Source organism: Scophthalmus maximus, chromosome 15 (genome assembly GCF_022379125.1).
Source record: "Scophthalmus maximus strain ysfricsl-2021 chromosome 15, ASM2237912v1, whole genome shotgun sequence".
Lineage (NCBI taxonomy): Eukaryota > Metazoa > Chordata > Actinopteri > Pleuronectiformes > Scophthalmidae > Scophthalmus > Scophthalmus maximus.
In genome coordinates, this window is record NC_061529.1 from 13,412,168 (window position 1) to 13,428,943 (window position 16,776).

General features: G+C 44.9%; 1 protein-coding gene across 1 annotated transcript in view; it reads right to left on the reverse strand.

The window, feature by feature from the left end:
• crim1 (cysteine rich transmembrane BMP regulator 1 (chordin-like)) overlaps positions 1-14,869 on the reverse strand; it is a 51,213-nt gene extending 36,344 nt beyond the window's left edge. Inside the window, exons 1-2 of the mRNA XM_035609732.2 lie at positions 14,740-14,869; positions 14,576-14,636 (exon numbers count right to left, since the gene is read on the reverse strand). The gene's annotated coding sequence lies outside the window, so the exon portion shown is untranslated. The remainder of the gene's footprint in view (positions 1-14,575; positions 14,637-14,739) is intronic.
• Between the last annotated feature and the right edge of the window lie 1,907 nt (positions 14,870-16,776).

The following is a 16,776-nucleotide window of genomic DNA, read 5'->3' on the forward strand; positions in this document are numbered from 1 at the left end:
ACCATGACGAGGCGCTGCATTAGCATTTGTTTTTTAAGACGTGCTTCTGGCCACAAATGTCTGTATGATATTCACACTCTCTTTAGTTCACTTTTGGTCTTCACCAGCTCCTGAGGGAAATATCTGGCTCGTAAGCTGTAAAAATCCTTGATATTCATCAGCTAGATGCCAACTTTGCCATTAAGGGCCAAAAATCCACTCAGAAAGGTTTTATTGCCTTCACCAAGGACCTTTATGTGTGTGGTTCAGTTGGTCTGTTTGTGTGTTTGTTAGTTAGCAGGAAGTTAAGGAAGGATTCGCAAGAAAATTCTTTCAATTATAGCTGTCAGCCATGGTGACAGGTGATCATCGTATGTCACTGATTCCTCTCTGCGATCTAAATGTTACTGAGCTCCCTGTGGGAGAGTCATTTCTCAGAATGACTGCAGCTCTGATATATTCTTGGAAGTAAAAAGGAGAACGATAAGATCATGTTGAACATACAACTATGGGCCTTCTCTCTCCATGCTTTTTCGTGTCACAATCATTTTTGGACATTCATTCACATGTTCACCCTTCAGTATTCCGTTTTTTCATCCTTAGAATTTACATTACAATCTCCAATTTCATTAGCATGTTATCAGCTACCAAATGTTTTATATGTCTAAAACCTAAAGACTATTTTACCCTGTTAGTGATAACAGTAGCCACCATTGACAAAATCAAGGAAATGAGCAGTCTGCTCCCATGTAATCAAATATTAATGCATTATCTTAAAAAACTAATGAAGCTATTAATACACCTGCGACTGAAAATAGATGGTTTCTAGTGCTTTCAACGGACTTCGGAGGAGGAGCCTCAGGTATAGGTGCCACATTTACAGGCGGACCTCCAGCTGGCAGAGGAATGTCACAACCTGTGTTTCAGCTGTAAATGCTGACATAATTACAGTGCCACTAACTCAAACATCGAGGTGAAACAACCACCTTGCGAGGGGAAAATGATCACTGCTTAATGTTATGTCTGGGACACAGATACTCCGGTCTTTGTGAGTGGGAAGGACGGGCGGTAGGAGCAAGAATGTAAGAAATGTGCGTTTTCTCTGACCTTTATGAAGGTGAAGCAACGGGTTGACATCATTATCATCTCCGGCGTGTGGGTGCTTGCAGTCGCATGGGCCAAAGGAAAGTAGATGCAGGTCAAATTAGGGGGAAGAGTGTGAGTCAACTGCTGTATAAATAATTCTGTGAATCCATAAACTTAATGTTAACTCGACACGTGAAACACACGTCAGAGATTCAAATTGTTGGAACTCTTGCTTCCTGGCGTGGACGATAATGGAAAGGAAGATACTGTAGCAATGGGCGAACCTTATTTGGGTCTTCTATTGACAATTTTGAAGTAAGGCTAAACTAAGGTAAGGTTTAAAAGAAATAGTTCCATCATTTTGTGAAATATCTTTTTTACTTTCTTGAAAAGAGTTAGATGAGAAGATGGATACAACACTCATATCTCTTCATTCAGTATAAAACCACAGTTAGCCTGCATGGCTCTGTCCAAATGTGACTGGGTCCATCCATCTTCAGAGATCACTATGTCATCTTGTAGTATTGTCGTCACCTTGAGGTTGCCAGGCAACCAGCACAGACTCCAAGAGAAAGTAATTGCATCGTGCCTTGTTCTAGTCTGGCTCATGATCATCCAAAAACCCCACAAATTTGGGGATTTTTTATTTTAACACTTTATTTTGGTGCTGTATTAAAAAAAAACCATTGAGATTCATTGGTCAGTGGATGTTGTTTCTTGTAGACATATGGTTTCCAGTGTTTATGTAAGCCTGAGCTAAATTAGCTGCTTGCCTCTGCTTCATATTGACTATACAGATACGAGATTGGTATTGACCTGCTTGTCAAGAAAGTGAATACACATATTTTTCTAAAATGTCAAACTATTCCTTTAAGGTGACGTCAATGTATTAATGAAATTCTGGGTTTGTGGCCTGGCAGTGCTGAGCCCCTTTCTCCTCATTATCTAAAAAAAACTATCTAAAATGCTAAATCCCCTGGTTGTAAACTTCCACAATATTGTGCTTTAGAAAACCTATAAAGTAAATCTGGGAAAGGGGAAGGGAGATTGTTCATTTTTCCCCTTTTTTCCCCCTCAATGTGTTGCTGCCACCATGTGATGTAATACAGGCAGTGCAGTGTAGCCAGAGACTCATGTTATCTGGGTATTTGTGCTCATTTTCACATCAATCTGACAATAATTCTGCCTAAATGCCCGGCAGCTCATGTGAGGAGAAACATCTAAAGGGGGGAAAGTTTTTATTCCTCCACGGACCCTGTTTTTTTTACATTTTTTATTGGCTTGGTCGCACACTCTTCCTGTTTTTCTCCCACTACTAACCACCAACAAACAATACTCGGAAGGGGTCTGCTCTTTGTCTAGACGGTGTTCTGTCAGCTGTGTCAGATCTGATTCAGTGTGCAGCTCAACAACAGGCCTGACAGCTGACCTGTCTGGCTGAGGGCAGCGGGACCACTGGAGCTCGACTCGGCTTAGGCAAAGTCTGATGCGTCCTGCTCTTTGTGAGCCGCAATCCTCCGACATCATCCCACCCGTTTAGGAGCATGTGGAGTTTAACTTTTTCTTCATGCAGTGCTTTTGTTGAGAGTGAAATGCATTAAAAAATATATATTTCACCGAAATTATCAAAAAAGGGGTCTTTAATGTGTTGCAAATGTAGAGTTTTACATGTTATATTAACTTCACCTTGCAATGGCATCTTTAAATCAATAGAGGGCACAATGACACAGCTATCCAGTGTGGTGGGTTTCTTTGAGGTCACCGTCCGTCAGCTGCAAAGAAGTGAGTAGGAACCTAATTCCATGGCACGGGGAGATGATTATTGGACAGCTCGAGAAAAAGTAGAACAAACAGAATAACTTTACAGAGTTGCAGCGAAAGACTTCCAACTTTCACCATAACTGGATACCTCGAGGTGAGCCCACGGGTGGCGAAAGAACACTAGTTCTCCCACTGGTGTGTGGTGTGCATAAAATCAGCTGTGATGTACCTTGTTACATAGAACATCAATGTTAAAACAAAAACTACGGTAAAATCTCACCAGAATTTTACCCTCCAGTCATCACGCATTAGTTGGTGTTTCTTATAAAATAAAGACTCAGTGATCTTTTATTTAACACACTGGGATATTTGCTCTCCTCATATTATGAGGCAACCCCTCGAAGAACTGTAGCTCTTGCCTCCGAACAGAGCGTTGAAATGTCACTGCTGAAGCCCTGAGGGGTGTCAATCATTCAAAACACCGACTTGAGTTGATGTAGTGTGTGGCTCGACAGATATTAGCAATCCCTTGCTCTCTTTGAAGACTCTGGCTAATTTGCGAGCTGACATTTGACTTGACTGGTCGTCCACGCTGGCTGCAAACAAAACATGTGCGTGAGGGGAGAGAGAGAGAGAGAGAGGGGGAGAGAGAGGGGGAGAGAGCCTGTGTCAAAGTAGGTATAGGGGCAGACTTTCTGGAGCCGTCTCCCACATGCCCTCTAACTACCTGTCACTGGCCAGACCAACTTTGTCTCCCTGAGCAGATGATGTGATAAGAGTGGCAGAGAGAGAGAAAGAGAGCATGAAACACAGAGCAAGAGTGAGGCGGGCGAGGGAGAAGGGCGAAAAGCAAGACTAGACAATACAGGGCAAAGGAGAGAGAGAGAGAGCAGGGATGGGAATAAGGTGAGGGGAAAGTGTGAGTAAGTGGAGGAGGGTAAAAGAAAGAGACAAAGGAGAGCGAGATCAGCAAAAGGGAGAGGTGGCAGAGAGAGAGGGAGAGAGAGAGAGAGAGAGAGAGAGAGAGAGAGAGAGAGAGAGAGAGAGAGAGAGAGAGAGAGAGCAGAAAGTCTTGCCCTGAGGCATCGCTCCTCCGTCTGCGCGCAGTGCACAGAGGCCAGTAACACTGTCATACACAGCTGAAGACATTCTCTGGCGGCCAGGAAGCACATCTGGATTTCTCATAATGAGTCGGCTGCAAAGTTTAACTGTGCAAAAAATACAGTAGAGAGCAGAGTGACAAATCATGTTTTTTTTACAGAAAAGAAAAACAAAAGAAACTGGCACGTTCGACCTTTAACTTCACGTGCACGTGTGTGCACGACTAAATGTTTTTTTTTTTAATGTTTGTTAGACCCTGACAGACGGAGGAACTACCTTCTAACTGTCAGCGAGTGAGAGCAGTGCCAGCCACGGGGTTAGGAATCCAATCTTTTCACGGCGCTTATAGTTACTGCTTCCAACAGACACTGAAGGCACAAACACCAGTACGCCACACACACACACACACACACACACACACACACTCTCACACACACACACACACACACACACACACACACACACACACACACACACACACACACACACACACACACACACACACACACACACACACACACACACACACACACACACACACACACACACACACACACACACACTGTCCAATCCTCTGCGTGTGCAACATATCCTCCACTTATCCCCTCCTCTTTTCAACATCCTTGCACAATACATACGAGCTGCACTCAGGTTACGTGTTCAGGTTGGACCTCTCGATTGCTCCCCGGGGCTGTTGGGATGAGGAGAGGTGGGGAGAGAAAGAAGAAGAAGAAAAAAAAGAGAGAGAGAGAGGGAGATGATGGAAGGAAGGCCCACAATAACAGTCTGTTTCCTTGCATGTTGGGGCCTGCAGCCTAACCTACTGCACCTGTTGTGGAGGCTCACACACCAGCAGGAGTGCGCTATGTGGGGGGGGGGGGGGGGGGGGGGGGGGTGCGGGGTGGTGTGTGTGTGTGTGTGTGTGTGTGCGTGTGTGTGTGTGCGTGTATGTGCATGTGCATGTGTGTGCATGTGCATGTGTGTGCGTGCGTGCATGCGTGCGCCTGTGCGTGTGCGTGTGTTTGGGGAGTGGGGGGGGGTCTAGTGTGGCACCTGTATCGTGGCCCAAAGCCAGCTGGGAAGAGGCCAGGCCTGGACAGAACCCAGCGCACTCTGTCAGTATCCACTCGCACCGTCTGTGCACTTGACGACCCCTCTAGCCTCCAGCTCACCCTGTGTGCAAAGTCTTACTAGGTAATTGGGTAAGTGTGTAACGCCGTTGGTCATGGGTATCTGCGACCCGACTGGGTTAAATGTGGCCCAGGCAGAACCACCGTTCGTGGCATAGCTGAGGATCTGTTTATGATTTTGGGGTGAGTGCTGCTGGGGGGGGGGGGGGGCGGCGCGCGTGTGGAGCTATGGTAGCGATCACATTCAAGTTGGGTTTGGAGCTGCGGGATTGTAATATGAATCACTCACACCCCCTATTTTATTGGTTTCTGTGTAATCACGCTTTGTTGGAGTGTTTTTTTTTTTTTTAAACAGCTGCAGCAGAAACGTGCGTGTTGGACTTGTTGTAATCGTCTTGAAGAGCTCAAAATGAAACGAGTGTGACTTCATGGGAAGCACACACACTCTGGTGACAGGCGCATACTCCCATTCGTCTCCCTTCACAACACATCACCAATGCCCGACGGCGTGGTAGAAAAAAGCCTTGGCCAGAAAGAAATATGATCTTTTCAAGTGTCCGTCTGTCTTACCGACATTCCTGGAGGCCACCGCCGCCTTTACTGTACATCTGACGATGCCACACTGCACCACGCCAGAGGAGTGGTTCGCTCAAGCCATCGCTTGGGGAAAAGAAGATGAGCTATCTCCTTTTTCGTGGTCTTCATGGCATAGTTTTCAACACAGCCTCCCCGCTTCTCTCTAGAAGAGGGGCCGTTGGCGAGACAGCTCTCCGTCCTGCCCTGTCTCTCTAACGCTCCACTGATTGCCGTATTAGCAGAGCTGTGTGACCACATCATCAAGAGCAGTGAGCATAGCGTAGAGCTTATTATCCCTCATTGCCTCCGCCAGGAACAGGAAATGAACTAAGCGGGGCTAGGGGCTGTTCCAGGGCATTAATTCTCCAAGGGGTTCGCACCAGAGTGATTACGCGACTTTTTTATACCGACTAACCAAAACACAATTACCCGACTCCCTAAAGTACACATTTGTATAACAGTTCGCAGTTGTTTTTGATGTGCTGAGGTAAGTTTGTGGGGCACATTTGAACGAGTGTCCACCGTTGCTCATTTAATCCGAGGGGTCTGGTCTCAAGTTTCAATTTCATCGGTTCACCCGATATTTCAGAGAATGTGCACCACTGTTACCTGGACTGTCAGCTGTTTGTGCCACGGGTGCCCCGAGATGATTGACAGCGTCTGACAGTAAGTAAGTAAGTGCAGTGCTGTGGCCAAAATGATGCAGCACAAGCAGCCCGTCACAACTCTGCGTGTAAACACCTCTTCATGCTTTCCCCCTCAGTCTGACAGGGCTGTCACGGGGCATTACTTCTCACTACAGCCTGCCCTCACTTTTCCTTTCCCCTACTTTTTTCTCTTCAGCCTCCCCTGGCTTTTACAAAACCCTCCATCCACCATGTCACTTTCTATTAAATGCCTTCTCCTTCAGCCCATCCATTTCCTTAAAGAATACATCTCTACCTTCTCTGTGTCCCTTTCAACTCTTTCTCTCTACTCCCTTCTCCCTCCTCCTTCTTCTGTTTGACCAAGTCTGTAGTTGTTGTCAGACAAGGCCGCCTCTGTCTGAGCTCTTTGCTTGTGTGAATACGTGCATCTGTGTGCACGTCCATGTGTGCTTGAAACTGTTGATATCCATGTGTATGATCGTGTGTGTGTGTGTGTGTGTGTGTTTAAGCACGCCTGGGCTGAGCCTTGAGGGCAGTCCTCCTTTGTCCTCCCAAGCCTCTCCCAGAGATGGATGTGTCTCCAGGGAATCGGCCCCAGAAGAAAAGCACCTCCAGCTCGCTCATATTAAATTCTGCTGAGCAAATACAATCTAGCAGCATGTTGTTTTTTTTCTCCCCTCCTCTTTTTTCTCTCTTTGGGGAGGAACTAATTTAATGTCTGCGCTTGTGAGTGTGTATTTGGGTCGGGGACAGAGAGGCAAAAAAAATGGTGTTGAAATACAAAGAATCTTCGCACATTATTATCTCAAAATACATCGTTTTTTTGGTGTTCAGAGTTACTCCTGCTCCTCTCACACACACTTTGGAAAAGCATTTATCATGCAGTGGGCAACACACGTCTAGGATCGGATATCTTTGGAAAACTCTCCAGTTCCTTTGTTGACACATTCGGATGTCACGCTATTCCCCTTTAGCCTCTTCTGACACGGGCCTTGGCGTGCTCTCGGCTTCTTTGTCCTGTTTGTGGCCGCTGGCTGTTATGGACTCATAAAAACAAATGTGTGCTGGATTTCATTTGCCCATCGTCACACGAGAATAACAGGCCGGGACAGGGGATTCAGAGGTAGAGATGCTGGGCCCCTCCCTGCTTCCCCTCTCCTCTCCCCAAATGTATCCACTTGCCTCTGCCTGATTGCTCCTCTCTTCCCCACTCCTCCCCCAGGCTTAAGGCTCGGCACCTGTGGGCCCCTCCCCCCCCCTAAACTTTTTCACTCCCCCTCTCTTTGGCCAGGCGCCAAATGCACCGACACAATCGCTGCTCTTTGCGTGAGAGGGAGTGCCTGCTTTTCCGTGCCTCGCTGATTTGTGCGCGTGCGGAGATGCACATGTGTTTGTGCGTGAAATCGAGGGAGTGACTACCCAGATCTCTGCGCAACACAAGACGTCAGACACAAGAGTCAAACCCGTGGCTGAACAACAGATAAGTCTGCGAACCTGGGGTGATTCAACTCTTGCAGCACTGACCTCTAACCCTCAGCGACTACTCCTCCACTCCTCCATGCCTCCCTCCCTACTTCTCGTCTTCACTTGCTACTGCCCTGCTTCGACTCCCGCCTCACTGTACCATCACACGAGACTGGCCGTGCAATTTATTCAGATTGTGATTTTACTAGCAAAGGGAGATTTTAATAGCCTTGCACCTGCTCTCTAGTAAATGGCACTATAAAACAGCTGTGGATGTAAAACTTAATTTCCACATCCCCAAGAACAGAGCTTGCCAGGTCGTCCTCCCCCCGCTCATATCTGCTCCCCACGTCTTAATCCTTTGTCACTTCTCTCCCTGATTGAAACCCAACGCACAGTCTCGCAAAAATCACTCGGCCTCCTCTCCTTCCTGGCACCCACGGCTGCATGGCACCGCCCCAAACACATGGTTCTAATATCCCGTCTGTACTCACTCGTCTTTTTTTCCTTTCTCTTTTTTGATTCACTTGTTTTGTATTTCTGTTTCAGCACACGTATATGTACATTCACACTCAGTAACCCCATATCAAGACATTTCTTAACAGAAACACAAGCGTCTTGTCACAGAGATGTGATGGATTCCCACTCTGCATGCATTCACTCCTTTCAGCATGTGGCATTGATTGCACTGTTCTGATCCCACTGTCAGCCAGAGCAGTCCCTCAAGGTTAGGCAATAATGTATCACTCATGGCCCTGGGGCTCATCCACTGTTTCCACTGCACATCTTCCCCTCTGGCTGGAGGAACTGTGCATGGTTTTCATTAGCAGAAATGCTGCCAAGCAGCAATCACTCTCCTAGGTTTCACGAGCATTGACCAGTGTGCTACAGTACGGGGACTGAGTGCATCTGTTTCCCTGCAGGATCTCGTGTTGCACACAGAACGGCAGAGTTACAGCAGAAGCACTCATTGCTCCAGAGACGCAATTCAAAGCTTATTCCACATTTTCCTTCTTTTGTTGAATATTTGCATTCATTTCAGTTCTCTCTGCACTGATTTACCAGCCTGGGATTTCTAACATGCACTTTGATATGTGGCTTTCTTTGAAAGCCTTGATTTATTAATCATTCTGTGTTGCATCAGGCAATATAACGTGTTGATGAGCTGAAGATGATGAAGGAAAGTGTTTTGTTATTTGGCGTGATTGTGTGATCAGTGCTTTGGAAGCCGTGTGATCTTCAAACAACCAACCGTGACCACAAGAAGTGGCTAATCCCTGTCATGTGACCGTCGAACAATTGGAGTGAAACATGAGCGAATGAAGACCAGTAATTAAAGTGGCGGATCTCCTTCATCAAAAGGAGCCGGGATGAGATGGCCGCTCTTGAGTCATGCCGGCTGCTTTAATCTAACTCTAATGAGGCACCAGAAGAGCAAAATGAAAGCACACGAAAAAAAAGCCCAAGATGCTTTGTTTTCTTAAAAGACTCAAACGTGGAGATCCATCTTCATCTGGCTGCGAGAAACTGCACATTTACTTGTGTCTGACACGAACAATTACACAGTGTGTTTGGTTCTCTGGCTGAGGAAAGTTTTCACACAAAGACTCAACAGGCACCACCAAATGCTGTCAGCTGGCAGGTTTCCAATGAGGAAACTTGGTGAGCAAGACACACACACACACACACACACACACACACACACACACACACACACACACACACACACACACACACACACACACACACACACACACACACACACACACACACACACACACACACACACACACACACACACACACACACACACACACACACACACACACACACACACACAGCCCTCCTATTATGAATCACCTGGACGCTGGGCGGTGGCCAACAAAAGCCTCCTGCTGGGACAAAGGATTACGGTTTTTAAAACAAGCCCCTATGGCCAAAAGCCCTCTAATGGGACAGTGATTACTAACTGGTACAATAGGCCCTCAGATGCCTGTGTATCTGCATGCTGTTGTGAATGAAAATGTGCGCATGTGTGTTTGTGCAAGCACATTTAAGTGTATATACTCCACTTGAATAGAGATTTAACAATTTAGATTATGACTTAACATTTAACATCTGTTTAAAAACACAAATCCCAGCACATTTGCACCTTTATGTTACCAGGTTCCTATTCACATTTCTGGTAACTGACTGATTGCACATTCTGCAATATTTCATGTAAATTCTTTATGTTTATTTTCTTATTCTTTATATTCTTTTGCTTGCAATGCATATACTTTTATAATTAGTTTGTTTTTTGTGATTTTTTGTGTGTGTTGTGTGTAACTGCTGCTGTGACACCGGAATTTCCCACCTTGGGATCAGTAAAGTACCTATCTATCTATCTATCTATCTATCTATCTATCTATCTATCTATCGATCTATCTATCTATCTATATTTAAATTCAACATTTAGACATAGACATTTAGGTTTTAATGTAATATTTAGAATAAAAATAATCATTATATATACAAAAAATATATGTATATTTTTCATGAAAAATTAATAAGACAAAGCTCACAAACATTGCAGTAAATCTGGTAAAAAAGTGCCTTAACAAATTCACACCACTTTTAAATAATGTTTTGAAGCGAAAGGTTACTGCTGTTTTCAGCAAACATCACTTGGCCACAAGTGGAGAGTCCCTAAGGTTGCATTCTCTGAGCACCACGAATATCTACAACAAATTTCACAACAACCCATCTAATACAGTAGTAGTTGATGCATTTCACTAGAGCCATGCTTCTAGTGTTGCCAGAAAGTTATTAGCGCTGCCATTAATAGTTAATTCATATCTGTGTGTGGAAGCACACAAAGTCCACAAAACCTGTGACCACTGTCACACAGGATGTACCTAGTCCCGGGGGCCTGGTGAAAATCTCGCCCACTCCCAATATTCCCTGGCAGACTTTCTAATCTCTGGCAGCGTGTGAGTGTAGAGGTCTGACCACTGGTGCCAGCTGTGAACAGTAGTCCCTCATTAGCACTATTTTCATGTGACCAAGCTGCATGCCCCGCAAGCAACACACACACACACACACACACACACACACACACACACACACACACACACACACACACACACACACACAAAATCACACGTGCGTACGCAAACCCACACACACACACACACACACACACACACACACACACACACACACACACACACACACACACACACACACACACACACACACACACACACACACACACACACACACACACACACACACACACACACACACACACACACACACACAGCACATGACCAGATGAAGAGGAACCATTGTTCGACATCATAGGACCTCTTACCACAGACACACACGATTCTTCCTCTGCATCGCCATTTGTGAGGAACCACCAGAGTCGCCCTTGTACTGATATTCTGTGGGTTACATGCTTCCACATGCTTTCACTGACTATAAACACACAGTCCTTCTGTATGTTCATGCCTTCAACTATGGCGTCTGTGTTCATCTGCGTTTCTGGCATAACACAAATCAGTGTTGTGTCACACAAATGCACATAGAGATCTGAGGCACACGGTCGAACCCCCTCCGCCTGCCCCTTGGCCCGGCTCAAGTTTGTCCAATGTAGTGAGGCCTCACAGAGCTGTCAGACTGTGGCAGGCAGTGACAGTGGCAGGCCATTAGCCCGCTGAGCCAAAATGAGTGAGGTCAAACCCCTGACCCCCATGTCTGGGGACTGAAGGGGACCCAGGGATCAGGGGTCAAGAGGTCACGGGGGTGTGGACGTTTGACCAGCTCTAACCTCTGTTCCTCTTTCTGTGGATACCAGTAACAAGACAAACATGTTCAACTATGATTTATGAGCTAAAGGAGGGTTTTTTCTTTTTCTAACACAATGTGATACTTGATAATGACTGGACATTTATGTCTTTAACCTTTTTGATTTGTACTTGTAAACTCAAATGTAATTTTCTCTACAAAACTACAGTTTTGCATGTTTATGAGGACGAGGATCTTGTTTCTGCTGGTATTTGCTTAATATTATACACATGACTGACCAGATTGTGAACATCAACACATTAAGTCTGCATTGGAACAGTAATATGTACACATGGGAAAAAAACAATTATAAGTACATTTACTTAAGTACTGCACTTAAATACAATTTTGAGATACTTGCATATTGAGAGTATATTTTCATTCCTACAACAAACTTCTACACCACTCTGCATTTCAGATGGGAAAACTATTAACCATTCAATTTTAACAACATTTATATAATAGTTACCTGTTGCTTTTAAAAATCATGACACGCTAAAGAAAAACAATATATTATAGGAAAGCACTTTCATCTTTAAAAAGCAAATACATTTCTCTGTAAACTTCTTAGATTGTGTAATTGAATTGTTTGTGGGCCTAAAAAGGTAAAATCATTAATGTTTTTTTTTTAAAATGGTTTGGTACTTAAGCAGGATCAGTAAAGGAGTACTTCTACTGTACTTCTACTACTGACTCAGACAATTTCTTTGTAATGTCTTAATAGCTATGGAGGAGCATGTCCATGTATTGTAAATCAGCTGTTTTCAGAACTGCATCACGTTCCAGCATGCAGTTATAGCGCTGCATCCATCCAAAAACACTCCAGAGACTTAAGGCCATCCACCAGTTAATTGCAACACCTCTGTGCAAAGTCCGTTGTGCTCCCCCCCCCCACCCCCCAAACTCTAGAAATCAGTTTGGTCACTATAATTGCACTCTTCTTACTGAAGCTCCGGCAGCTGTTGTTTCTTTGTTACACAGTGAAAACACACAGCTGTGCGGGTCGTGTGTGAAACCACAGACACTCGAGGGAAATGCACCTGTGAGATTATAACCCCGCTGTCTGTGCCTGACCTGAGAACCACATCCCCTCACCAGGCACATACACCCAAAACCAATACATGACACTAGAAGTGTCTAAGGCAATTGTGCAGTTATACAGTAAAGACTGAAAACAAGGTGAGGACAGAGACAGAATGCATTGGGCTGCCTTGAAACAATTGTTTTAAATTATGCAGCAGAAAATAACACCAGAGCAGTTGACAATCTTTGGGGACGTCATCGCGGTTCCTGTTTTCGTTGAGGTGCACAGCCGTGTGTCACAATATCGCCTCATTCCTTATGAAAACAAGCAAGTGCCACACTGTCACTTCCCCTCTTGCACCATGAACCCCTGCTGGCATCCTGTGTCAGAGTGATAAGCAATCCCCTGATACCTCGCGGCCCCTCTCAGAACAAAAGAAGCACAGGAAGAGGTCAGGCACTTGCCACATTAGCCTGCCAAGAAATGATGGTGCTCCATATGTTTCAGGTTGAGGCTAACTCAAAACAAATCCCCCGACTGCACGGTGCGATCGTATACAATTAGGAGAGGTACAACTCACTTATAGGTGGACTGGTGTTGTTTGGCTTAGGTAATGATGATATACCTGCACACTGTCAAATATTGTCAGTCTGATCATCATTCATCAGTACTCTCACTGACCTATTAATTACACTGTTTGTTGTGACTGTGCACACGAGCAGGTTGCCCATGCTTTGCACTTCGGAGTGCACAAGGAGTCAAAGGCAGCTTGTCTCACCTCAGAGAAAACCATTGTCCATCACTGTTATTAGGCTGATATATTCTGCTTTATGGGTTGTAGAGTTACAAAGACGCCATTTAACCAGAGTCAGAGGGTACGGGTCTAATGCTTGCCAGGGTCAACCAGAGCCAGGCTGTTATTCTCTAAACTCTCGGGAGTCAAGGCTGAGGTCCAGCAGTAAAAAAAAAAAAAAAAAAAAACCCGGTCTCAGAATAAAACCATGTAAACAGAAGTGGTGACACTGTGGCCACGTCATGAAAGGCCTTCTCCTCTTCAAAACAATCACATCATCTGCTGCGGTCCCGTGTATTTACATTGCCTCACTTCATAAAAGGATTTTGCCCAGTCACATCAGAAGGAATAAAACCAAACCAGAGAAGAAGTTGAAATAGTCAACATTGGGTTTTATCACCTGGCCGTCCCACTCACCCTCACGAATGTGGCAGACACCAGTTACAGAGAAGCGGGCAGGGGGATGAAGTGAAGTGGAGGTGGGGCGGTGCCACATTTGAGAAGCAATCTTCCCTCTGGCCAAACAACAGCCTGTTGAACATTAATCCGATTCAGTGCAAAGGCAAACACCCCCAGCTGGGTATGCAGTCTACAGTTAATCCCTCCTTGTTCGGTCCAATGCAAGACTGTTTCTGTATCATAAATCACCAGGGTGAACCAAGAGCTGATTAATAAACCTCAGGAGATCAACACAAAACAGCTGTTTTTTTCCCTCCCTCTCTATAAAACACATCGGTGATGGCTTACGAATCCCGAAGCCAGCTTTTTCTTTTTTTGGGGGGTTTGGGTATAAAATCTGAAACTGAACGCTGTCCAAAGCAAACCACTGCCAAGCTCTTTCTACAACAGGAATAAGACAGATGTTGGATCTCGAGTTTGTGCACTGGCAGATCAGCTGAGATGTGGTCCAAACAGAGGCTGTGAGATTTAAAAAAGAGAAGAAAAGAAAGAGCTGCACTCGTCAGAAGGGTGGAGGAGAAAGGGAGAGTTGCTTCTTTTCTTTTCTTTAACTTTTGGGCTACCTCAAGGTCGCCACGGTCAGTTAATAATACTGAAATCAGTGCTGTGCAGAACAGTTTCAACCATAAAGCCCCCCCCCCCCCCCCCCACAATAAGTCCAGCAATAAACCTCGGGTGCAGTTTATTTTCAACCCATGAAAAGCATTTGTCAACATATACTCACGTCAGTGTTCATGTAGCAGCCTTCAATCATATCACATGCTCGTGACCCTCTGAGCCCGAACCTGTCGTGTGCGACAGAGAATGTGTCATGTTATAAAAGTTCCTCATGACATTTGATCAGTTTCTGCAACTCTCGGTTTGTTTGGACGGGAAGCTAACACTTGCATGCGATCGTGGCCCGTTCAGAAGGTTTGTAGCGCGGCCTGGACCTTCAGTGTCTTTTCTGAGACTCTGTACAACACGTCCGTGATGATAAATCCAACATTGAATGACTTCGATGATCATTTTTCAAGATGTAGAATGTTTCTGTTGTTGCTAGCGGACTTCTAACTGTTCATCTTGAATCCACTTGACCAATCAGAGGCTTTGTTACAGACTTGCACCAATCAGAGGCTTTGTTACAGACTTGTATCAATCAGACGATGTGTTGTCGACTTGTTGAAAAAAACAAAGATTTTACACTGAAAACAGGACCTCTCACTCCTCCTGTTCACTCCTTCTACTACTACTGACACTCCACTGTGTCACTACAGACAGGAACTGCTTTGCAGAATGGCAAAAGTGACTTTTGGGGTTGAAAAATCAAAGGAATTATTTGTAGAAAAATGAACAAAACTTTTGATTTGCATTAGTAAGAATCTTTTGAATAGTTTATCTTATAGAAAAGGCTTCAAAGAACAACTTTCAAGAGGGAAAACTCTTCACCATTGTTGTTTGGTGTGTCATTATAATGAATGTCTGTGATGGTCATATAACTATTTATAGGTTCATGTGATATCACTGAAGCATACATATTCTGATAGCCTAGGTTGTCCTGAAAAAAAAAAGATGGATATAACTTGCCTGTACATTACAGGGTTGAGGTTTGACAAGAATTCTTACACAAAGTGACGCGGCGGACCAAAAATAGGTAAAAAATGGCTTCTGTTTTCAGAGGGAGTGACACGAAAGACCATCTTTGATGTCTGCTCACACTTACTCCGTGTCCCTCTGTTTACTGTTGTATCCCCCTCTCTGTCTCACACGCTATGTGTTTTACAAAGCAGCATAATATTACTTCTGACTTGTGAAAATGTCGGTAACTTTGCCATAGTCTGGATGAATCACAGACAAAAGAGAACAGGGAGAGATGAAAGGCTAAATTGCATTGGAGATCCCTCTTTAGAACATCAAACGCAGAGCGTTTCTCGCAGCAGTCGGCCGGGCTCCGGGGGGACGGAGTTGTAATTTCCTGGCAGAGAGGGGCCGCACATGTGGGCACTGCTGACATCAAAGACCGCGACAACACCGACCGTACACACACTCGTCCTGTCTCTGCCCCTCGACATCTCTCTCTTCATATCTGCCTCTATCTGTACCAATTCCTCCCGTCCCTATACTCCCCCTCTAGATCTCTAGTTCACATACTGTATATAGTTGAAATACAGGATTTTCTTCTCAATTTAACGCTATGAAAGAAAAGTTCTGTGCAAAACATTGAAACTGAGAAGAGTTTCAAAGCAGAGAGAGCACAGCTGTGGAAGTCTTTGAGAAGATGACTCTTTTTCTCACTCAATTTGTAACGTCAGTAACAACTTTTTTCCACCGGAGTTTACGTTCACAATCTTGAGATTCATTTAGCAAATTATGGTCCCATTTAGAATTGATGATAAAGCGCAGTATGCATTGGCGCGTCGATGTGATTGACAGCTAGTACTGTCTAATAGGTCGCAGGTGTAAGTGGACGTGCAGTGTCCCCAGATACGGTTAGCTCGGTTTCTAAAAACCACCATGGCACTGGCCAAAATGACAAACTCAAGGCTTCAAATCGGCAGTTCACAAACCAATGGGTGACGTCACGGTGGGTCACGACTTGGATGTAAGCAAGATGTTTACTGAGCTGTAACTTAGGGGAGCATCTTGAATCCGGTGCCAACATGCACCTACCTTAGGCCACCTGGATTTGCAGGCCTCATTCCTTCAGGGAGCAAGAATGAATCATTCAGTAGAATATGTGATAACCTGTTCGAGGAACTATCTAATTCTAGACTATTTAAGTTGAGGCACTTCATTCCCTCTGCCCTGACATCCAACCAGATCTCTCCAATCTTCAGTCTGCTTATAATGGTAAATAAACTGCAGAATTGATCACACCCTCATACCACCCTGATAAAGTTACTTATAACACTTAGAATTACAACTACAGCAGTAGCAACAATAAAA